This window comes from Chiroxiphia lanceolata, chromosome 1 (genome assembly GCF_009829145.1).
Source record: "Chiroxiphia lanceolata isolate bChiLan1 chromosome 1, bChiLan1.pri, whole genome shotgun sequence".
Lineage (NCBI taxonomy): Eukaryota > Metazoa > Chordata > Aves > Passeriformes > Pipridae > Chiroxiphia > Chiroxiphia lanceolata.
Window position 1 is genome coordinate 115423556 of NC_045637.1, and position 24313 is coordinate 115447868.

Genomic DNA, 24313 nt, shown 5'->3' on the forward strand with positions numbered 1-24313 from the left:
TATATTCTGAGAGAGGAATCATTGTGTTCAGAAGGTATTCATTTTTTACTGTGAGAATCTTTAAACATGCTGTGTTTATTTATCCTTTAAACGTCAAGTGCATCTCTCCTTCCCAGCTAAAAATTGTCCACGTGACATTGTCATTTAGCACTTCCAACAATGTTGGTAATACAATACATCTGTCATGAACACAATTACAATTTGGTAACACCTCAGTCAGCTCTTAAATCTTTAGCATTAACAAAATCACAAATTGTGGACAGAATGCAAATGTATTTAAAATTTCTAACCATTCCAGATGTTTCACGGCTTCCTAAAATCTCAGCATCACAGCAAGAACCCTGTCAAGAGATAAGGCACCCATCCTGAATTAATTCTGATCTAATCAAATCTGATTTGATCTGACCTAATGTAATCTCATGTCCATCCAACCAGTAGGACTTTATCTGTAGACATGATGCTCACATAATGGATTGGGAAGTTACTCCTTGCTTTGGCCATGGGTCTTCTGATGGCTGGGCTGGTTAGCCCTCAAGTCCCGGTTTCGCGGGATTATTCCCTGGAAAGGGAGGTAGATTGCTCAGGCAATGGAATGAAGTGGTTGCATCATGTCTAGAAACAGCAGGTATGGCTCTTTTGGGTGATCCACTCCTCTGCAGAGAGCAAGAGTAATTTTAATAGCTGCACTGATCCAAGGAAAAGAGCAAGGGGGAGAGAATACCTGTTACCAGGCGAAGTGGTAGTCAAAAAAAAAGGGATAATCTTTTGGAAACATCAATTTATTTTTTTTAAGTCTGTTATTGCCAGCTGTCTTAATTAGTCTAGTAAAAATAATTATTTGCCCCTGCAAAGCTTTCCTTGTTTACAGGAGCTGTGGCTTTTGCATTCATCTGTGGTTTCTCCATTTCCTCATCTCTAAAGAGTTTTGAAGTCACTGAGAGATATTTCAAATCACTGGAGGGATAAGATAGACCTGCAGGGACACTATCCTCATGGTCAGGATAGTGGGGTAGGTTCTGGTTAAATGCTGTGTGGACATCATGATGTGTACCATACATATGCTGCAAGGCTGCTGAAGGCATCCAGAGGACCTGCATTTCCTACTGGTCTTCCACTTTGCTACAGAAAAGCATAGAAACAGGACTTATCCCAGATTTAAGCTGATTTGTAGCTAAGCACATATTTAAATGCTTTGCTGAACTGTTCTTTGTGAAGACTGTTTTCTGACCCCAGCCTGTAGAGTCCTAATCCTTCTGTGCAATAACCTAAGTGAAGATCTTCAGCACAAGCTGGAGTCTGTGCAGACACCTTGTCTGCATCCATCTGAGTCAAAAAACAGAGGCAGGGAAAATCCCTGGGACGGGAACTCAGTCATCTGTGCTGGTACCTGGTCCAAGCAGGCAGCAGCCCTCTCAGCAGGTTGCAGGCAGTGCTTGGGAGCCAGTATGGGCCATTCCCAGTGACCAGACCGGAGGCAGGTTTTGGAAGAGAAGACCAGCCGGTAGCATAGACGCAGGCTGTACTATGCTGGCTGGCCTCAGTGGCCAAAAGCTATCCCCAACAGCTTTAACTTAAAGCTGTACGGGTGCAAGTTTAATTTAAACCTGTACAAACACAGCTTTAAAGCTGAAATGTCTTTGGGTGACAGTGAGATGGCAAATAGTTTCCTCATGCCAAATATTGATGGGCATTTAATATACACTTTGGGCACATGCTGTGACCAGGGAAGATTCCCTACTGATGTTATATGAGTGCTCCTGATTCCTGCAGTGCTGCCGTGTGGGATGAGCACAACAGAGGAGAATCACAAGTGTAAAGTGCTTTAAAGATCACACTCTAGCAACTCTTACCAGAAAAATACTCTCGATTTGAAGTGTGATTTTTTTTAACAGCAGTTCTACCAAAAGACCTTTGTGGATGCAGTTACACTAAGGGAAAAGTAAAAGCTTTGACCAGTACAGCTGGTGCATCCCTGTGAGCTGCACTGTCAGAAGCCTGCTGTTGCAGGCAGAAGCAGTTCCTCATGTGGAGGGCACAGCCAACGTTTCCTGATATTCTTCTAGTGCAGATTTATCCACCCTTTGAAGTACTACTTAATTTTTAAGTGATTATTAGCTATTTTTGCATTAATTTTTTCCATAGGTAGTTTTAAAGAGTTGTCTCTTCCCAAACTGGTGTCAATTCCGGTGACCCCTCCTGCCTGTGGCAGCGATGGGTCTGGTCTGAGGAGGAGTTGAGGACTGCTGCCTGCCTCTTCACACCTCAGCTCATGACCACTGACACTTGGCCACATGATGAAATCCCTCTGCCATGGGTGGACAGGATCAAATCCCTCACTAAGCCTGCCCCAGGGGGTCAGTTGCTACAAGCTGGCATTGCAGCAAAATTGTATTGCTTGATTTTTCACTCTGAACTCAGGTATAATAGTTATTCTGTGATCAGGCTGGAGTGAAGACAAAATAAACCAAATTAAGAATATTTCATAAAGAGAACTTAGGGCAGGCAGCTTACAAGTTTCAGTAAGATGCCTGACATCAAGTAGGTAAGTCCTGCTCCTTCTCCAAGGAAATCCTGTGTGCAGTGGAAGAACTTTTGGAAATGCACCGTATGTAGTATAGAAAAGGAAAAAGACAAATCCAAAGAGACACAATGACTGACTGGTACCATATTCTGTTATAGATTATACAGTGTTTACTATGCAAGCATCATCCATCTATAGACATGTACACTTCCTTGTGCTGCTATTAGCAGTAGAAACTCATATGCTCGTACGTATCTAGTGCCAAGTACATGGGGTTTAAGAGGAAAACTTGTCTGTAAGCAAATTTGTAAGTGTTTGGATTGGACATTAATAATGCTGTAGGGCTATCAGTAGGCAGGTGGTCCCAGGATGAAAAATAACATGACCATTATATTTCCTGTTTCTGAAAGGAGGAATTGATACCCCAGTGCCAATAAACCACTGCCCCTAAGCAGGCAGATGTCTGTGCACATGCAGGAGATAGGACACAGCAGGGAACTGTGATGCTGGCACTTAGTGGATTGCATATCAGCCTCCTCTCAGGGGGCTTTGCAAGCCCATCAAGGATACAGGTAGAAGAGAGGGGGGTTTGCCACCTACTGAGAGGATGTGAGAGCAAAATGCAGCTACACTAATGCTTTTCTCTCTGCAGTAGACATGTTGCATGGAAACAGAGTCTCAAGAGCAGAGGGTAATTGGAACAGTTACCTGCCTGCAGACTGACAGATTCCTCACAGAAAGACACTCCTCACCTTGGAGAACTCATGATCTGACAATCAGACAAGAAGCTCTGAACAGACACACCGAAACTGTTCAGAAACAGTGGGATGTTTCTCCTCAGCACTCTGGCTGCATACTCACCTAATGAAGGAGTGTGGGTTGGAAATTAAATTGTTGCTTTTTGATGTATTTTTGTGAAAATGCATCTCAGCAAAGCACAGAATTAAGAATGATGAGGGTGAGTGTTGGGGAATTAATTAACCTGATCACACTGTGTGGGATGTAAGGCACGAATCTCAGTGGCGAGAGGGTTACAAGCCCCAGGGCAGACAATGACAATCTGTTGTGTAGTGGTCTCAGAGCTGGGCTGGATGTGTCTCTAGCATTTAATGTGGCTTAAATGTACCCCTATGCTGGGTGTGGTGAGGGAAGATGACTCTTGAATAAGCAACATCACCTTTGACATAAAGTCCTGTCAATAGCTAAGCCTGTCAATAGCTAATTAGAGAAGGCGTAGCTACAGCCCTAGTCTAAAGAAGGCTGCTTGTCAGCATGGCTAAAAGCAGGTCATGTAGAGCACTGAACGAGCTGCACAAGCCTCTGCATGGCAGGGCTGCAGCGCTGCAAGTACAGTGAGCTGCACTTGCTCTCACTTTTCCTGGCTGTAAACACCTAAGGTCCGATTCTTCTCGCTTTGCACTCTGCATCCTCATTAACACCGCTTTCAAGAGTTGGGTTAGTGGGTGTAAAATACTACCATTTAGTAAGGCATCATTTTACCACCACTTCACAGCACTGTAAAATGAGAATGTAGGCTATGGAGCAGCAAAGACCCGAGACCCAAGTATTCACCTCATTAGAGAATCCGTTGCTATATGATGGGAAATAACAAGGTCAAATCCATCTGTCCCGGAATTACACAGGGTGCCTGAGCTTGGGCTGGAGATCTTAATGGAAGACCAGAGCAATAGAATAAAAAAATATTAAATGAATATGCGTGCCAATGGATTTGGAGCAGGGAGTCAATTTACTTCCCATTTTCCTGCTTTTATGTGAAACTTCAAGCCACACCCTACTCTAATATTTTTAAAATAATTTGTGTAAATATATAATAGATGCACATACAACACGTGAGTGTATGTAAGTAGCATAAATATATATTTGGAGATGACACTGTTCTCAATAGGTTTTTCCAGGTAATTCTGTTTGAAAGAAAAACTATTTTTCCTTTTTGTATGGATTCTCATGCTCTTCGCATATGTCTTGCCTGTGGAAGGTAGGTACTTAATTTTTTTTTCTTTCCTAGTTTAGTTTGGGTGCTCTTTTTTTTTAGGTCTGCTTTGCTGTAGGCCCTGAAAACAATAATAAAAAACTACTGTGGCAGTTGCTTCCATGTGGCTTGCCAAAGGGGTGTTAAGAAATTTTCCTGGTTGCTCTGTATGTGTGAGCTGCAAAGAGGTGATAAATTGCTGAAGGAAATTAAAGCAGGGGGTTGAAGCTCAAGTTTTGTACTCTTCTGGTTTGAGCAGTCTTGGATTACAAGACTGCTGGTTGTGTTGGAAATCAAAAGGTTAGTTTCTCTCTCTGACTCATCCAGAAGAGCTGCAAAGACAGATTAACAGGTAAAAACATCACTCAGCCTCTGGTGCTCTCTGTGCTTGGTTTGCTCAGGTGCTGGAAAAAGAAACCACAGTCTATCAGAGTGGATCAGCTAAAGTGGTGATCACAGTACTTTGGACAAGCAGTCATTGCTACTCATGGAGGTTCCCCCAGAGCAGGTTCTGCGCTGCCCTGCCCTCCCTGCTGTGCAGAGGCACCCAGCCCCTGCACCCATCGGATGATGCCTCCTCCTGTGGCACTGCCTGGTTGGTAGCAAGGGCAGTTGGGTATCAGCTCAAAAACTGTTTCTTGGATTCTTTCAAGGCCGTTTAACATCTGATCCCTCTCAGTGAGTGATGCTTTGCTGTGAGTGGGGAAGTTGTAGCTCCCAGTTGCGGCTGCCAGCTGGACACAGCTCAGCTTTTTTGCTTTGCCTTACAGTGGCATCAGTGTGCCTACCCTTTCCAAAATGAAGGCTTTTTTATGCGTTCATCCATGGTGCTGTGTCATGAATCCACATGAAGAGGTTTTCTTTCCCTCTCTACTTCCCTGAAGTTCCAGGTTGTTGCAGTTTTGCCTTCAGCTGAACAGCAATAATGTTGGCTCTTAGCTAGAGCTTTAGGTCCAAACATTTTGCAATGTTTCATGAAGGAAGGGAAGTTTTGTGGGCCCTGGGCTGTAGATGGGAACACCAAGGTGTGGGTCTGTGGTGGGAGTAACCCTGCATTACTCAGCAACAGGCGAGGAAGCCTGTGGGTGGTGACTCGGAGCAGCAAGTGGTTATACTGCTAGCCAGGACCTTCAGTCATTGCTGCTACACCATCTTGCTTTAAACCTTCCTACAACTTGCTTCAGCCCCAGCTCTGACACTGCCTGAGAGCTGCCCACAGCTCTGTATGGGGTTGCACAGGCTGCTGCTGCCCTGCTGTACTGCTCAGGCTGGCTCCTTGGCCACAGCAGCACTAGGCTGAGACCAGTATCTGCAGCCACACTTCACACCTTTTCTGCAAGCTGGTTTTCTCTGTCCTCAGTCAGTGGCTGTAACCTGGGAGCTCATGAGGTGTGAGCCAGAATCTGCTGCCTGCTTTTGGGGTGAGGGTAGAAAGACAGGGGCAGTAACACCAACAACACCCAGTGTGCCTTAGATGTCCATAATTCCCAGCAGTCCACCTTACCCTTATGTTTTCCTGGCCTTGCTGCAACTGTCAGGACCCAAGAGGAGAACAGGATGTGCCTGTTGAGATCAGCTGCATGTAGTGACACTCAGGATGTGCCCAGGCTGATAGTCAGATTGGAGCTGCAGTGTTGATGCCCCAAGCCTACCACTTCCTTGTGAGAGACTGTCACGGTTTGAAAGAACTATAGTTTTTGTTTGTTTGTAAGCCTGTGAAAGTACGTATGTGCACAAACACATATCTAGGATGAAGCTGAAATCATTGCTCACCTTCCTACAGACCTGTGCGAGGCTTAGGAAACAGGAGTTAAAAATAGGGGAATCTCTCTTTACCCTATTTACCCCAAAGCACTTTGTTAAAATAAGTATTGTTATTTGACAAAGAGAAGCACTCCATTAAGGAAAGTTTGCAAAGCCCTTCAAAGCAGCAATACAAAACACTAAACCTGAAAGTAACAGCATATAGCCCTCAAATCTCATCCTTTGTGTTCAGTTCTGAAAAATAGGACCCTGTGAAACACCAGCTGGATGGGGGGAACCCGGTGGGACAGGGTGGGAATTTCTGTGAGTACTGATGCATGCTGCTGCATCTGCTGCACTAGCACTGGACACAGTCATGGACTGTCCTGAAGAGTCTGAGAAGACATGTCCAACTGTGGAATATGACAAAAAGAGAAGTGAAAAAACATGATGATGTCCAGTTGGATGGTGTCAGGTCAGCCAGCACGAGTTGTGAGTACTGATTTTGCTCACAACATGATTTATCCAACAGTTTCAAGTAGCCAACCAATATAGCTGAAATTAAGTTGTTCCTTCATAGAAAAAAAGGAGGAAAAGCTTTGTTTTCTCAATAATGTGTCACAAATATTGTCCTCTGCCCTTGCACAATGCAGTGTGAACTTGCTTGTGATTTGTGCTGGAGGGGGGAAGTCAGCTCTGTGTCTGTATTTCACTGTAAAATTACACTTAAAATCCTTTCCTGTCATTGATTCCGGCTTTGATATGCATTAGTAAACATTCATGACACCGACATTAATCTGGAGTGAGCTTATAGTGATTTGTTATATTAGATACTAAAAAAGAGTCATGAGACCATGATTTGATAGTGTTATCTCAACACCTTGCATAGAGATGCAAGGATGATTTGGTGACATATCATCCTTGACACATGACACATAGAGACCATGCTTCAATCAACACACTGTGCCTCTGGGCAGAGTGGTGTTACAGCCTCTGCAGGGGAATGCCACTGTCTGCGAAACCGCCTCTCTTGCAACTAGTGGTGATGGCAGGGCTATGGAGACTGGGAAGCAAGAAACCAAGCCTTCAAAAATCAAATACTCCGAAATATAACAACTCTCCTGCATGTTAACGATGCTTCATTACTTGCAGGCATGTCTAAGCAAGAACCTGCTTTTCTTATAATTACTTATTCTGCAAATAAATTCAGGAGTAATGGTCTTAGTAGCTCCATTGGCACTAGGTCCGGACATAAACCCATCATAATTTGTGTCATTTCATTTTAATTCTGCCCTAAATCACTCTGCTTAATTAAATTCTAGTTATCTTGATTTATTTGAGTACGATGTGTCCACCTGATGTTCCTCAAAATATGTGACCATAATGAGCAAATACCAATGGGGTGATGTGGTGACCAATAAAATTATGCTGGGTATGAAAGAAAAACAGATTATTATCATTTGTTTAGAAGTGGAGTCAGGATGTGTTTTCTTAAACAGTAGTTTTTGCTGTGGGCAGGATCTGGACTTAGCTGTCTGTAGACAAGAAATGGCAGGTTTCATTGCTGCCCCACACTGAAGCCTGCCTTCCAAGAGGGAGAAGAGGTTGTGACAAACCTTTCCTGGTGGTAAGTGCAACTGGTTGTAACGTGTTAGGTGGGCAGAAAATACTGGTGGAAGTGCTTCTTTAGCAAATGACACTTCACAGCCCAGATCCTTTTCAATCTGTTGAGAAGATCCTGCGTTTTAGTGATGTGAATGTGCCTATTGTGTAAGTGCTGACTTTTGGCTATACTGATGGTAACGAAGGGTTACAGAAATGCTGCAACTCAAAAATACAAACATAAATATCAGGCCTCCAGCCTATCCACTGGGCATTTCTAATTGTCAGGTGAATGGATGAGAACTGTTGTGATAAATGTCATGTATCTTTTGGGTTGTTACACAACAGTGATGAGGAAAAAGGCAAGGCGCAGAAAAGAGAAAGCTAGAGCTGCCTATTTCTGCTTGGGAAAATAACAAGCCCTTCACTAGAAATGTCTTTAAAATTATTATCTGGAGTTTATAAGATGTTATGGTTGGTCCTGAAAAGACTGGGTTTTGAATCATCAGTGGTGAATATTATGTTGCTACCAGTGCTTTGCACACACTGACACTCAGGCTCAGTGGTAAACAGGCAAGAGCACAGGTAAAGGCTGGACAGGTGAGGCTCCCGTGCTCAGCTCGTGCTGGTCGCTGCTGTCAAAGTGGCTTTCTGTCCTTGCAGGCAGCTGTGAGCTTCAGTTTATAGTCCCTGATGTTTAATTGCCAGAATGAAAACCATATGTATATAATTACTGGAGTGCTCAGAATACCACTGCCAAGGGGCAAGAATACTAACATTAGGCAGGATCAATAGCAGTTTAATTTTCCAGGTTGCAAATTGTGGTGGCAAAATCTTGCATACAATTTCTACCTTCCCACTGCCTCCATATGCAGACATACAACAATAAACCTCCCAAATCACCCCGGAGGGACTTGCAGGAGCTAACAGGTCCTCAAGGATTTATGGTGCAATATGCGGATGCTAGAGTTTGCAAAAGCAGCATGGATCCTGCTGAGAGAGTTAAATTAGGACTTTGGTCCTATCTCATTATTTACTTCAATAAGAAACCTTGCACATGTGATGTAATTTTTATGCCTTTGTGCTATTTTCACATGGCCATTTTGAGGGAGGCTCTTGTAATGTCTCCTCTAATGTCTCTTGCCACCTCAGGGTGGCAAAAATCACCCCATGGCATGACATTAGCACTGGTCATAGCTTGGTATGTGTGTAGGCTTTGATTAGGTACAGGGCCTGGTAAAGGACAGCAACTTTGCTAACACTGCGCTACTGTGTACATGACGTGGGAGTTACCATGAGACAGTGCTGAAATTTGCGGTGTCATGGGTAGTAAGTAGTCACTCTTCAAAGCCTTGTGTACTCAGGGAACTTTCAATGGTTTAACTTAAAACAGGTTTCACACTGGGGAAAACTGTACAAGTACTTGGTTTCAGTTCAAACACAATGTTATTTTAATGTCATCTCTTGGGGGAGGGTTGTTTTTTATTTTTTTACAAAAAGAAGTGAAAGGAAAGGAAAGGGGTGTGCCAACAAGCTGGATACCCTTGCACAGGCAGGGCCCTTGATTTGCATAAAGACATTGTTTTTTGTGAAAGCCTATCAGTTGGTGTGGTCTCAGTGAGGTCAGAGACCAGTGCCAGTCACATAGTAACATCACAGTGCAAGGGATTTGTCTTCGGGAGCCAGAGCTGAAGCCGCTGAGAGAAGAAGAGCCAAGAACAGCTCACTTAGCTGCACCTAACTTCTGAGGATATGAAAAAGCTTGGTCAAAGAGTCAGACTATCTCCAGCTTGGGCATCTTAAATTAAACATTCTCCTTTTTGTGTCCAATCTGTTCATCTTCCTCTTGTGTAGCTATCAGCCGTGAAGCTTTGACTCTGCAATCCCATATTGCTGGGCTGCTGTGTGAAGACTGAACCACACTAAGAGGGTGTACACATTTGTGAGGGAAGCCTCAAGTACTTCCCACACAGGTAATGATTTCTGTCTGTGTCCATTTTTGTCTTAGCTGTATTTTCATCACTTCACTCTTAGGAAGATAAAATTAATGGACAAGTAAAACATCACATAGTGAGGTAAGGACTTTCACCCCAATCAGAGTTTTGTCCCTCTAAACTTTGCCCCTGTGTTCAAACCACTGTTTTTGTAATGTATGTTTTAAAAATACATGGGGTAGCATTTTCACCTTTGTTAATATATTGAGACTCATTCTACAATATACACTGAAATTACTTTTCAGGGACGTCCTAGACACATGAAAGATTAAAAAAAAAAAAGTAAGACTTTTCACTGATGGCAAGTTCTAAAAAAATGAAAGTTGACTTATTACTTGAAGGAGAGAAAAGGCCATGAAACAGGTATTTTTACTCAGCAAAAGAAAATTTTTAGCTTCTAAATATGCAGAGACACTAAATCAACTATCACAAATGTGTGCTGGTGATGCAGCCAACAACACTTAATTATCAGTTCTACAGGAAAATTAGGTGAGAAAATTACTTGTCTTTTTATATTTATTTTATTTATAAAAGAACCCAAAGATGATGACAATTCTCTCACTACAGCATGTTAGGCATAGATGACTTGTCTGTCTTTTTCTTCTCCCTCTATGACATAGACTGATAAATTCCTGCAATGTACACAATTTAATGTGTGTTACTCCTCTTCAATGTTTTTTTTTTTCTGCAGTGTTGAAGGAAGCTGTTTTGGTAGAGATGAAGCAGTCTCATCTTTTACAGGGTCTTAGATGAGAAACATTTGAGATATGGTGTCAAGAACCCTATTCGGTCCAATTCACTGACCTTCTTTGCAATGTGTGGGCCATTGTTTCTATGTGTTGATATTGTCTGCATATGCATCTTGCTTCTTTCTTCCTCAGTAAATCATTTTGGTCATTAAGCAACATCTAGGCATGAAGATACTGGTCATATTAACATGGTCTGATGTTAGTGTCTTCTTATATACCAGCCTTATTATTTCCTCCCAGTGCAGGGGCAGAGATAAGCAGGCACAGTTGGAGGCAAGAGGAGGGCAGAGCATGAATGGTACTCCAGCACTGCCATAAGCCTGTTTTGCAGCCAAACATTTTGTACCATGAAATCACAGCCATGTGGAAACAACAGAAGATGCTCACTGTTTTCAGGACAATATCTACATTTTATCGATGATTTGATTTTGACTATGCTAACCCTGCAGCAGGAAAGAAGAATTTCACACTTTGATGATGCCTTAACATGTGATTAGTTTTGTGCCCCAGATCAGGTTTTAATTGCTTCATGCCCAGGTGTATAGTAAAACAGAAATCTGCCCAGACCCACAATCCAGTCTGTGTTTGGTCTATGTTTGGTCTCCTGTTGATGTCCTCTCTTCCCAGATGGACAGAGGTCAGCTAAAACTGACTGAAAGCTTTTGTGCTAGCAAACCCAGTTTGCTCCCAAAGGAACTCTAGAGGACAGGACTTACTTATCTTGTGTTTAAAAAGGTAATTTAAATGGTAATGGAAGAAATGCCTCAGCCTTAAAGAAGTACTGAAGCAGCCAGGGACGAATGATTCCATGGGTGTTCTTTTTCTCCCATCAGCAAAGTGAAAGCACCACTTGCTTCCCCTCCAGCTGCTTGTTCCTGCCCACAGCAGTTCTCAGTTTTGACTGAGCAGGGCTTTGTCCAACCAGGAGTCCATCGCCCTTAAGGGTAATCTTTAGCTTGTTTTTGTTTTGCTATATGTAAGTTGAATTGGTTTCTTCATCCACAAATGGATCTTTCATTCTAAAGCCTTTTTAGAGGCACTGAGTTGATTGCTGGTTTATTGCGAGTTTATTTGTCTTCAGTCGGCAAATTTCTTTCAGGTTATATCTACTAAACATAAGAAAGCTAATCCTGTATATATCATGTATAGATGATAAGCAAAGTAAGCCTTTGTAAAAATTTCCTTTTACTGGAAAATCAGTAAGAAACTGAAAAATTCTGACCACCTGTGCTACTTTCTGAAACACAGGTAAGGCACAGCAAGGTAATCAGTAGATTAAAAAAACAAGGAGTTGACTGACTTTAAAATTACAGTTATAATTATGGTAAATCAAAGTGGATCTGTGTTAAAAGTGGTCTACAGTGGAGCTCTCTCCCCTTGGCCTTTTGAATGCAAGTGTATCTCAGGATATGAATTCTTCTCAAGTACTGTCTGCTGCTACTATGCTGCTTTTTCAAACTGAAGGAAAAAAGCCCCAAACAATCCAACTGCTAAATGAAGGAAGAAATTAATGGAGCAATACACAAGCAAGGAGATGGCACAGGAAATGCTGAAGTAGAAGTTGTCAATGAAAGAAATGTTCTTCAAATGTCAGCCTCTGCCCCGTGCTGGAAGAGAGTATCTGAGAGAGCAGTAGCAGCTGCCATGATGTTTCATTTTTTTCACCTTGGGGGATCCCAAGGAAGTGCTGTGTGGAGCAAAAGATAAGCTAAGGGAAGGTGGAAAAGCAGGAAGACAACTTATTCTTTTAGCATCAGTGAAGAAATAAACCATCAGGGACTAAACTGGTTTGTATTTTTTCTCTGGTGCACATCTGCCACCATGACCCAATGTAGCTGCTTCACAGGAATATGGCAAGAAAAATCTTGGCTACAAAAACTTGGCTCAATAAATCTAGCTGCATGTGTATGATGGAAGATGAAAGAAAAGAGAAAGGTGATGTTGAGAGGAAACAGGGAGCTAGGTCTTGGCAGTCGGCAAGTTTCCATCCAGTATATCATCCTACACCAGGGGCGACTAAATGCTCACCAGTGGTAGGGGGAGAGTGCCCCTGGGAATGCGTGGCATTTCAAGGAAAGAAGATGATAGACAATGTCCTTTTAAGAGTGGGTTTGGTTGTTCCTTGAGTAAAATAGGAATAATAATGCCTGAGCAAGGGTATAGAATTCCCAGGGAAGAGAGTAAGAGAAGTTGTTTAGAAAAGGTTGGTACATCAGTTAGAAGGAACATGTTAATTTGCCCTTGATTTCCATCAGGTGCCAAACCATTAAATTTCTATATGGTGGATTAAAACTGCAAAAGGTTAGAGAAAGAGGGAGAGGAGCAAATCTGGCAAAGGGGGAAACGTAAAATTGCAGCAGGTTTCCTTCCCAGCAGCCTTCTCTGCAAGATGCTTGGGTAGGCTCACTGGTGAGCCAAAGCTGCTATTCCTTCCAATGTTACATGGTGACCCAGTCAGCAGCATCCTCTTGAGCCTGCCTGTCCCATAACACTGGGAGCATTTCCCCTTAATGTGCTCTGCTGATTACCTGCTCCAGCATCAGGACAGCATGGACTCCCCTTGCTCCAGCTCGGGGCCATGCCAGGTTGCTCTCAGCTCATGGAGATGTTTATAAGTGGTCAGTACATGTGCTGAGAGGTTGGGAGGGCAGGGGAGGGAAAGGTAGTTGCAGAGGTCTGTCCCCACTGCAGCGCTGGAGCCAGCCCAGTTTGAGCAGTGAGCTGCTGCTTCCTATGAGCATCCCAACATGTGGATACTACTATGGCCAGGAAAGGAAGGGGCTGGTGGGTTGTAGGCAGTTCAGACGAGTGGGCTTGTGGCACAGCAAGGTTGTTACAGGTGTAGGTGTGTTCTTTTTTAATTTTCTTGATAATTTGTTAATAAATATGCAAGCAAGGGTCTAGCTGGCTGTTGGAATTGGTACCAGTTCTGGTGCTACTGTGCCCAGCTGATTTCCGTATTTTCTAGGAGGGTACATACCGTTGCAGCCAAGGAAGTCATGCTCTCCTGGGGCTCAGATCTAGCAGTATCTAATAAAAGGCCTGAGGAAGAGAAAGTTCTGCAAGATTTGTTTTCTCCTGGGAAATTAATCATTGTATACCACAGCATGCCTGGCATATGGCTGCCTATCCATGGGAACACTGAATCCAGTCCCTGATTCAGCAAAATACTGTAAGTGGTGTTTAGTTGTGATAAACAGGACTTAAGGGCAGGTCTAAAGCTGGGCATGTGCTTAACTGAATCAAATTCATTTCACTTCTTCATAGAAAAGGTAAAACACTGAGATTTGTATTGTGACACAAAGCTAGTTTTTTTCTCAGGCAAGCACTGGATCAAAAAAAATGGTAGTGAGCCTGTTTTCCAGATTTTAGATGTCTATTTAGATTTATTTTAGATGTCTATTACTTTGTCTTTTCACCTTCCAGATGTCACTTGCAAAGGAGACAAACTACACAAAAATTGATTTACAAGACCAAATACACAATCCACATAGTGCAATGGGTCTTCTGTCTGTTATCTTTATTATTTGTATTGTATCACCCTGCTCTGGCTGCAGGAGACAATAGCCATATACTTTGCAGTGGATGGTTAATGAGCTGACAAACAATCAACCAGATTTCTTTTCTTGGTTGATCATTTAGAGATTTGTTCACTCTCTAATGTCAAAGTGTTTCTATCCTGGTATGTCTCCCTGTCTAGGAAAGAAAGCACTCAAGCTGCCTGCCACCATGTAAGTGTCTAATTCTTCTTTTTAATGCTAATGCTAGGTTGTAGCAGAGAACCCTAGAACAACATTTTAACTCCTAAAAATCTATTTCTCTTGGTGGTTTTAAGCTATTTGCTTCTTAATTACTCTGAGAGTGTCTTTGCTCTTGCATTTAAAAAAAGAAGGATCTGAGATGTCATTTTTTTCTAAACAGTGATACTTTGATCCACAAAAGAGTTTGGTGGAATAAACACTTCAAGAAAAGTACAAAGATCAGTGCTTACAGAGCCATTATGCTGTCTACTCTTTTATATGGGTCCGAATCATGGGTCATCTACCACTACCACCTGCAACTCCTAGAACGCTTCCATCAACGCTGTCTCCGTAGAATCCTAAAAATCCACTGGTCAGATTATGTGACTAATACGTCTGTTCTAGAACAAGCAGCAGTCACAAGTATTGGGGCCATGTTGCTGAGAACACAGCTGCGTTGGGCAGGGCACGTCTCCAGGATGAAGGACCACCGCCTCCCCAAGATCCTGCTCTATAGTGAACTTGCCACTGACTGCTGCAAAAGAGGAGCCCCGAAGAGAAGATACAAGGACTCCCTGAAACAACATCTCAGCCTTGGCCATACTGATCAACATAACTGGTCTACTCTGGTCTCCAATCAGGAGGTCTGGAGAGAGACTATCTTTAATGCTGCTGATGCTTTTGAGAATGCACGCAGGATCACCCTCGAGGAGAAAAGACAACGCAGAAAGAATTGTGTTTTGCAGAATATATCACCTAAGGAGTTCTTCTGCTGTGCCTTTTGCAACTGGACTTGTCTATCTGGTATTGGCCTTTTTAGCCACCAGCGCGCTTGTAACAAATGTGGGTGGAGCTCCTCCCAAATCTTTGTTCCAGAAGCCTAGACATGATGAAAAGATACTTTGAAACCAGAGACCTGCTTGTGGGTGTGGTTCTATACTTTCAGACATCACCACTTTTCTTTTGGAGGTTTAGAAATTGGTATGTAAATACCTAACGCCCTTTTGTATTACCCTCATTAAGGCCAATAAACATTTCATTTAAACATCAGTACTCCCAAATGGGAAGGTTGAAGGTCTAGCCTGCTTATCTCTTTTCAAACAGGTGACTTCTTATTACCCTCTGAAAAACTGCAATATAAAACAATCTCCTATCTGTAGCTTTTACAATCTGTGATGCAGTGTGCCCAGGGTTTATCAGTTCTTTCTTCCTTTGGTGTCTGCTTGATCGTCAAATTCACATACACACTCTTAAACATTCATGCAACCACTCTAGTCTCTAATATTTGCACTAATTTCGTTGTTCTCCGCTTTGCATTCAGCCTAGAGAACTCTGCGGAGCCACCACAGTGACTGTGGGGGACAAAGCAGCAGTGGCAGCTGGACAGACACCCCACCACACACAGTTCCACTGCAGCTGGGTCACCGGCCAGTGGGAGGATTTACAATGGGACAAACAACGTGTTTGTGTGCAGGGACACACGGGTGCAGTGGGGCTGAATAAAGGACACGCTGAAAGGAGGAGCAAAGGCATGTGGTGCTAGAACTAAAACAGAAAATTGAGGTTTTGTGCTAAGCTTAAAAAAAGCAAAAATTTCTCTCTGTATCCAAGAAAGAAGCGTGGCCTGTTGGGTAGCAGAGTCAGGACAGATGTTTCATTTTCTGGCTTTGTTACTGGCTGTGGTGAGACTTTATCTGTGGCCCCATTTCCTATATTTAACATGAACGTTGTAATTGCTAAAATGGTAAGAACCAGTGGCTCTGCAGGAGACTGGCTGATAGGTGCAGAAACTGCTTGGGATCTCTTCTGTAATTCATGACAAATTGTAACTATGCTTTAAAGTCACTCAGATGGAGAATTAAATGCATGAATTATAAAAAAACCTAACAATTTTTAAGTTAATTTTTAATATGACAGCCTTTAAAAACATTGCATTTCTTGTTCTTCCAGGATTCTTTTTCTTGCTAAAATAACACATGCAAGAAGTGTAAGTAGTAAGAAGAGGGGAGAGAGACTGTGCCTCCTCCCTCACACTTGGAGCCAACAGCTGAGATTCAAATGCAAATGCCAGTACTCTCTAACTCTCCAGGAACTTCTGAGTCTTGGTGTCTTACACCTATGTGACAACTTTAGGCTAAATTAAAAATCAAAGAGATTTCCCCTGGAGTAAGGTATTGCTTGTTATGAGTGAGGATATCATAATTGGAGCTGCCAGGAGGTTTATGAACTCCACTTGCTGAAAGGGGCTTTGGGACTGTGAAGCACCAGAGCCTGTATTTTCTGTCTGGAGTCATCCCAGCTGCTGCCCTCCCTGTGTCAGATGTGTAAAACCAACAAACATGCTACAGATCCAATTTAATTGCCAATATGCTCCTCTCTTCTGTGTGAATTTGATAGATTTGGGGGGCTGAGATTGTACCCCCCCCAGCTCTCACCTTGCTGCTGGGGTGCCTCCTAGGTAAAAAGACAGGTAGATCCTGGGTGCAGGTGCCCCCTTTGAAGGTGCTGTGCAACCTCCTTGTCGCATCTTGTCTGACTGGAGCTGCCTGATGTTGACAGGTCAAGGTCTCAACTGTAGCTGCCAGTCTGTGCACTTCAAAGCTTTGATTCCCCCCTGCTTTTCCCTCACTATTCCCTAAGCACGTGCCCACCCAATGTAGCTAAGGTGGTAAAGAGGGAGGAAACAGACCTTTGGTAGCTTTATTTTAGCAACTATAGGATGGGATATTCAAAATCAGTAGCTAGAAACACAGAGTGCCTTTAATGGCAGAGGAAATTTTTTCCTTGATCTCATCATATCTGTTCTTCATCTTTCCCCTTCCTCAGTAACTCAAATGATAGACTTTACTGGAAAAATACCTCATAGCTGAGGATCACAATCAGGTTTTTTGCTATATGTGAAATTTTAAATCTAAATTAGGGTGTAGAAAATGTACCGTACCTTTGCTGGCTTGATTTAGTCATAGGAATCATGTATGCACAAAACAGAGAGAGAGGGAGAGAGGAAAAAAAAGACTAATAGTGTTTGAAAAGGTTGTAGCCATCAAAACTTGATGGGAAAAACTCCAGCAAGTTTGTTAACTTCCATGAAGTAGTAAATGATCAGCTTAACTTGGCCTGTGATGCATTAATGTTACTTCATTACAAAGTAAGGTGGTTGAGGAGGGAAATATTCGCTGTGCAGACAGAATGGTTTTTTCCGCGTTTCACAAAATTTTAAAATGAACCATTAGACAGAGAAATGCTAATTTTAAATACAGAGAAAGATTGGATTTTTGGTGTATTTTTGTTTGGTTTGTTTTTGTTTTTTTTTTAATTTTAAGGGGAATCTGCAGAAGGAATAAACCTCCAAAGAACAGACAGATATAGGATACAGTAATGAATTTGCAAAAAGAGAAATGTGATTCTGTATATTATATTTCACAGGCAGAATTTTTTAAGTTGTATGGGGTTTTCTCCAGTTAGTAGTCACTGAGAAAAATTTCTGTGGAATCAGTTCACTACTGACTAACACTGCAACAGACATTTCTGATAGCAAATAACAAGTGTCAAGTGCTGGCGTTTTGTAGCTGGCATCACTTTCCCCTGGTGCAAATCACACTAAAGAAGACAGTACAGAGATAATCGAAGATCAGTAAGCACAACTGTAATGCCTCGCTGGTGGTGTTTGGCTCTGACTCAAAGGCTAACACAGACACAAGATTTGGGATATTCAAACCTCAGGTAAAAAACTTTTACATGGGTATGCATGTGTACACATCGCTGAATCAGTCCAAATATCCATCTATCCTCTCTTTGGCAGTGGTGTACATGCCACACTTTAAGCAAGGAGTGCTTCCAGGCTCCCTGCATCATGAATGTGCTTGGCAGCCCCATCTGGGTGTGTTTTACCTGGGCTGTTCCAGGCTGTTTCCCATCTCCCCAGCAATTTGTCTCAGTGCATGATCACCATTTTTGCAATTATCACAGTTATTCTTGTCTTTCTGCAAGTAAACAGTGAGGCACATGAGTTTTTTTAGACAACGTGAAGTATTTCACCATAAATATTTTTTCTTGCACTATCAAATCTGTTTCTTTTCCATTTTCTATCAAGCTCTTGATGTTACTACTCCAGCACTTCCTCGTTACTCAAGGAGTGCCAGTGAGAGAAGGCTCCACATACAAACACACACACACGTACCCTTCTATTTCCATATAGTGACTTCTGTATTAGCAACTGCTTACAGATTTTAATCTGTTACTGCAAAAATAATTCTTGAAATTGTAGGAGTTATATGTCTGTTTTTAAGAGAGAAAGCAAGTTACAGAAATGTGTGCTTTGTGCAGGAGAGTTTACTCTCAGTCCATGTTGCAGGGTTTATTTTTCAGATCTTACAGGAAAAGGATATTGGTGTTGGGATTGTCTGATTCCATGAGAACCTCCTCATTTAAAAGGACGACATGGATTGCCTGTTAATTCACTAGCTAAAACTTAAGTAAGCAGAGGCTAATGTCTCTCTACTGGTTTAATTAACAACGATTACTTGTCTAAAGATAAGGTATTTCCAGTTAAAAGCCATCTCCTTCAACTCCAGATCAGCTGAGAACAGTTCAAATTAGTTTAGGGTAGGGTCAAAGATCAGAATTTTAGGGGTTTGAAGTTTTTTAGCTGAGCAAATCAACTCGTATCTGGGGGAGAATCCACATCTAAGTGAAAAAGGGGGAGGCTGGGATTTCCATCTGCATGGAAGTGGATTGTTTGGGGGCTTTAAACAAATGAGTTAATGAGGTGGCACTGACACACATCTGTCCCCCCTGGGAGATCTGAAGTCCAGCGCATGGTCCACTTGAGTGTCACTGGCAGAGGCATGAAGCTGGAATAAACCAAACCAAAGACTTACATAATGCTTAATAGGCTTTGAGGTGATTTGGCATTTTACAAATCTGTGCAAGCAGGGGAAGAGGCAACATTTAGAAACAAGTGGAAACGTGCAGGAGAAAGAACAAAGAGCAGGTCAAAACTGAAAGCTTTGTGCTGCTCAGAGCAGAGCTTTGGTGACAGCTTTCTGCCAGGCAGCAGTGAGGTTCTTCTGCAGATGGTGGTAGTGCGACTCAGAGGGGACTGTCCAGGCCAATCTTTTGAAAATCTCCACTTTTTCAAAAAAGTGTAAATCCTCACTCTGATTGGAGTGTTTTAGTTGCAAACAGGAGCCAGCTCCCAAGGCATCTCTCCATCCCCAGGACATAGTGAGTGAGAAATGCCAGCCGGAATCCCACTGCAGCCTGCACTGCCTGAAGGCCCCCTGTCAGGCAACCCAGCCTGGCTTGTCAGTGGGGCAGCTGAGCTACACACAGTTGGACAGGGTTTGGATGGATGACGACTGTGTAGCTCTGTGTTTCAGCTGTATCAAGAAGCTCACATGCTGCCTGAAGGTCTGTAGAAACTAAATCCCCTGGCTGTATCTGTATGACTCTCCTTGCCCCACAGGGCCTTGACTTCACATGGTGAGAAGGTGGAAACTTTGGCTTCCCCAAGATGCTACACAGCCTTCACGTCCTGCTCTGGTGTTGATCTCAAGGCCCAGGGTCCACAAATGTTTGTACCTCTTGCAACAGATGTTTCTGGGAGCATTCTTTCAAGAGGTGACCTTGAAGCCAAGGTAAAGCTCCTACTGAACTGTATTGCTGTGGATCAAGCAGAGCAGGGACGAGGATCATGAATCTTCTACTCTATGCCTGTGCTGGTTCTGGTTTATTGGCTTGCAAAGAGTCCAAAGGGACCCACCCATTTTTGTAGGGATTTAGGTCCAGAGCTTTGAAAGTCCTGAGGCATTTAGCTCCCATCACCTTACGACTTGAATAAAAGCATTTTTGAAGTTTGGTGCTGGATGACTTTGTAGATTTGCATGCTCCATTATCCTGCTGTCCCCCCATTCTCCTCAGTGGCACTGCTCATGGTGTGTTTGCTGCTTGTGGGTCAGAAGCAGGCTCTGCCATGACACAGCCCCCTTGCGATGCCAAGGTCAGGGCTTGCAGGACCACAGGTCCCTTTTTGCGTCCTGTAGAGGTGACAGGAGTACACAGGCAGATATTGGTAAACTGGAGTATTTAATGGCCCATCCATAATTTCAGCTGGCCAGCCACTGGTCTCTAAAGTACTCCTTCTTTGAGGGAGGGAAAAAAAATCTGTAAGAACTACAGAAAATGGCCCTTCAGAAGTTTCCTTGCCTTTTGTCCACCTCTGCTTAGAGAAAAATATTTTTCCTCTTTTTCCCCCAGTTGTATTAGACAAAGTCACAGACAAATAGGGGCACAAGAATAGTCACAAGCCAAAGGGGCAGGGTACAATTCTGTGGCCTCTTCTTCCCCTCACCACAAGCTCAGTCTCTGGAGTGATCTCAGACTGAATTTACACCCTGAATGCAAACACTTGGGATTGTGCCAAGTATGCTGGAGATTCAATGACCCATTTTTGTGTACAGATCTGAGTTTGTGGACAGAGGGGTATTCAACACATTCGTACAGCAACAGGAGAGGAGCCCTTTTTCCATCTTTAGTTTCATGTTTGGCTTGACTGTTGTCTGATGCTGCTCAGTGAAAGCCAGACCCTGGGCAGGGAAGCAGCCAAATACTCAAACAAGTGGCTTGCAAGCGAGGAATGTCCTGCAGTAAGTACTGAGCAGCCTTGTCACTTCTCAGCCAATCCTCCAAGGACAATAAGGAAGGAGGACAAAATGAGTGCAGCCCTCCTGGGCCTCCCCTTAAGAGTTTAAAAGCAAAATATTGATTTTTGAGTTACCCTGCTTCAACTCAGCTTCACTCTCCTGATATTTTATTCCTTGTAGGTTTCTGACTCCATTCGTTTTTTAAAGAAATCACTGGTGAAATTGTGGTGTGTCCATGTAACATTCCTGCACCTAAAAATATGGTCAATTGACACCTTGGAGGTTTCCAGGCAACTCTAACCATTTGTGACATCTTTAGCTGCATCTTCAGTATGTTCAAAACAGATGAAGTGAATGAATTGATTTTAGCTGTATAAAACCCTTGACGAAAATCTCTTTGTGGCCATCCAGTTAGTCTCTTGATGATCTGTAGAGTATTTCCTTATGCCATGAACTTGATCCTTCCCACCTCTCCATTTGTTTTTCAGCTAGCTCTGCCGTAGGTTCCTGCTCCTGAATGCATTGCAGTCACCTTCCCCAGAACCAGAGTCAAACAACACTGTACCTACAGCCACGATGTCCATCAGGTCAGACCTGAGCATTATATACACCATATGCACCATATGCACCATATGAACAGTGCTCAATGTTGTCAACCTTGTTAGGTGTTTTAAATTATAGTCACACCCAAATTGCCTAATAAAATCAGCAGGTTCGGTTAACTTGATTCAAAGTCCTAGCAAAGGCAAAATGATTTTCAGCTTGCTTAAGGAGATAATTGATAGAACAACACAGCACAACCTTTCCCTTTGCCCCCAGAAAAAAAGCACATTTGCATGTGATGAACATGCAGTAGGCCAGGAATAAATTAAGTGCAGGATTTCAACCCCTTTTATCAAATAATTTGATGTTTATGTGTGTGGTCCAAAGGAAATTCTTTTGAAGACATATGGTCTTTTCGCTGTACCCTATTTTGGATCAAGTTCCATTGTATTAACAAACATATAGATAAATTGTCAATGGGTTTGATTGTTTTGGGTTTTTTTTTTAAAGGTACCTCTAACCCTGGGGATTCAGGCTTGTCCAAATACAATGCACAGTAATCACACCATGGGAAGTAACCACACAGAATAATTTCAGTGCTCAACATTTGGTATCTCAGTTCCACTTGACAAAATTGGAGGACTAAATCAGAGACAGGATCTTGCTGGATACACTGCTGGAAGGGCTGGAGTGCTGATAATATCCTTTAAGAAATGCAAGATATTATCGATTAACTACTGAAAGACTTATCTGAATTTAAAAAACCCAGCAAATGCTTCTGGCAGTAAGAATGCACAGCAAGGTGTGAGCAGGACACCAAGGTCTGGCCTTGGCAAAGTATTATGCCACATACAGTAGAATTATGCCCTTACCTAGTGCCTTTGGTTGGCTAAACTGGTAAACTACCTCCTAACGCCTCTAACCTGGCTTCTCTGCAACAAAAATCCTAGGATTTCTTAGTCAGTCCTGCATAAAGTAGGACTTTATATTTGAGGCAAGAGCATTTTCTAAAGGAAAACAAAAAATCTGAAGGAAGAGTAACAAAGTGTCTGATAAGCTAATCTTCTAACATTAAAATAACTAAATAAATAAATAAATAAAAATCAACAAAGCTGCTTCTTTAAGGTATCTTTAATTAGAGGAATTGAGGTGATTCAATTGAGCTGATTTCTGCCACCTATAGGAAGATGTCCTGTTCCCTTCTCTTCATCCCTTCTTTTCTCCACCTGCCCAGTCTGTTCCTCAGACCCTGCTTTGATTCAAATCAGCAGAATGTTAATATACAGTAAATCATGATTTTCATGTGAATGGACACAGGAAATCACATGGATGATTCTCCATCAGCTGAGTAAATTAAAGTGACCCTTCACTTTAATGTGAACACTAAGAATGTCACTTTAATGTGAACACTAAGAAGACCAACAGTTCAAGTTGGGAAGGGAGTTTTTGAGCTGAAATCATGAAAAGGAAGAAACAGGGCATGGGAGGAATGGGGATCACCACCTGAGACAGAAACATATCAACTTCAGCTCCCTTGGGCTTCCTTTTTGGGGAAAAAAGGCTGCTCCCACAATGTACAGAAACATACTGAACTTTTATGTTCTACAGGTAGTGATATCAATATGAAAAGGTTGCATCCTCTCCCACTGTCCATGACATCCACATTTCTCTTTCCTAATTGCATGCAAGTAGGCAAGACCTTGGGCTCTGCCTACGGCAGGTGTGTGGCTATGGGTGGGGACCCAGTGTGGGGCAAGAGCTGCTGGAGAGTTTGCTCTGCTCACTGAGCTGTTCTCCCTGCACTTCTGGCTGTCCCTGGGCGTATGGGGGCATTTGGGGCTGTGATTGGTGCTTGACAGCCTGGCCAGTGAGTGATAGGTGAAAAAGCTTTTCCAGATGGCATTGGGAGCGAGAGGAATGGCAGCCATTCATAGCTACAGCATCTGATTCATTCTGCATTTGAAGAGGTGAGATCAGATTCCTACTGGCATGATGGCATCAGCTCAGGTGGGGAGGACCTGGCACCAGTTCTGGTCAGGTAAAAACTTTACCTGAGAGTAAGGAATGACAGTGCAGCAAGTGAAGTGTGCAGGGCTTGTGGCAGGTGGGGATGGAGGAAGGGAGAGTCCTTGAAAGCCTGTGGGTTTGTCCTGCCACCTGCCCCATCACCCACAGCTTTCCCCTAGACTCAAGGGTGCAGCATTGTGCCCTGGATTTCTGGCTGCTCTCGGGTGTGTGTGGCTTCCTGCGGAGTTGTTTCTGAATTTCATTGTTGGAGCCGCCACACCAGTCAGCAGCAATGCTAAAAAATCATAATCTGAAATGTGTTGGCTTTTGCAGCATAAGCTTGTTTTAAAAAGCGGTGATCATATCAGCAAACAGCCCGTCAGTTTCTTCTACCCTCCCGCTGAAATTGTGGCACACCCTATGCTGACCACCCCAACACCAGCAGCAAGCATTTCCTCCAGCTGCTTGTGTCCATGTTTCAGGACAGTCCTGGGAAGGCCAGCTCTCTCCTCAGCCTTGTGTGGGCAAGGTGGGGATCCACAGCAGCTGAAGGCGAGGAGAAGCATCTCAATGCAGCAGAGCTCTTTGAGTTTGGGAACAGGCGTTGGAGTCTGGAAGGCTGCTGGGGCAGGCGGGGGTGGGGGTGGGGGGTGTTGGGATTTGCTTTCAAGCTGTGCCAATTGACTTCTGAGGCTTTTTGTCTTCTGAAGCCAGTCAAAGGAGCTGAGGCAAATTTGCTGAGTGATTGCTGCTTCCTTGCCCCTTGTGCTGGCACCCCCG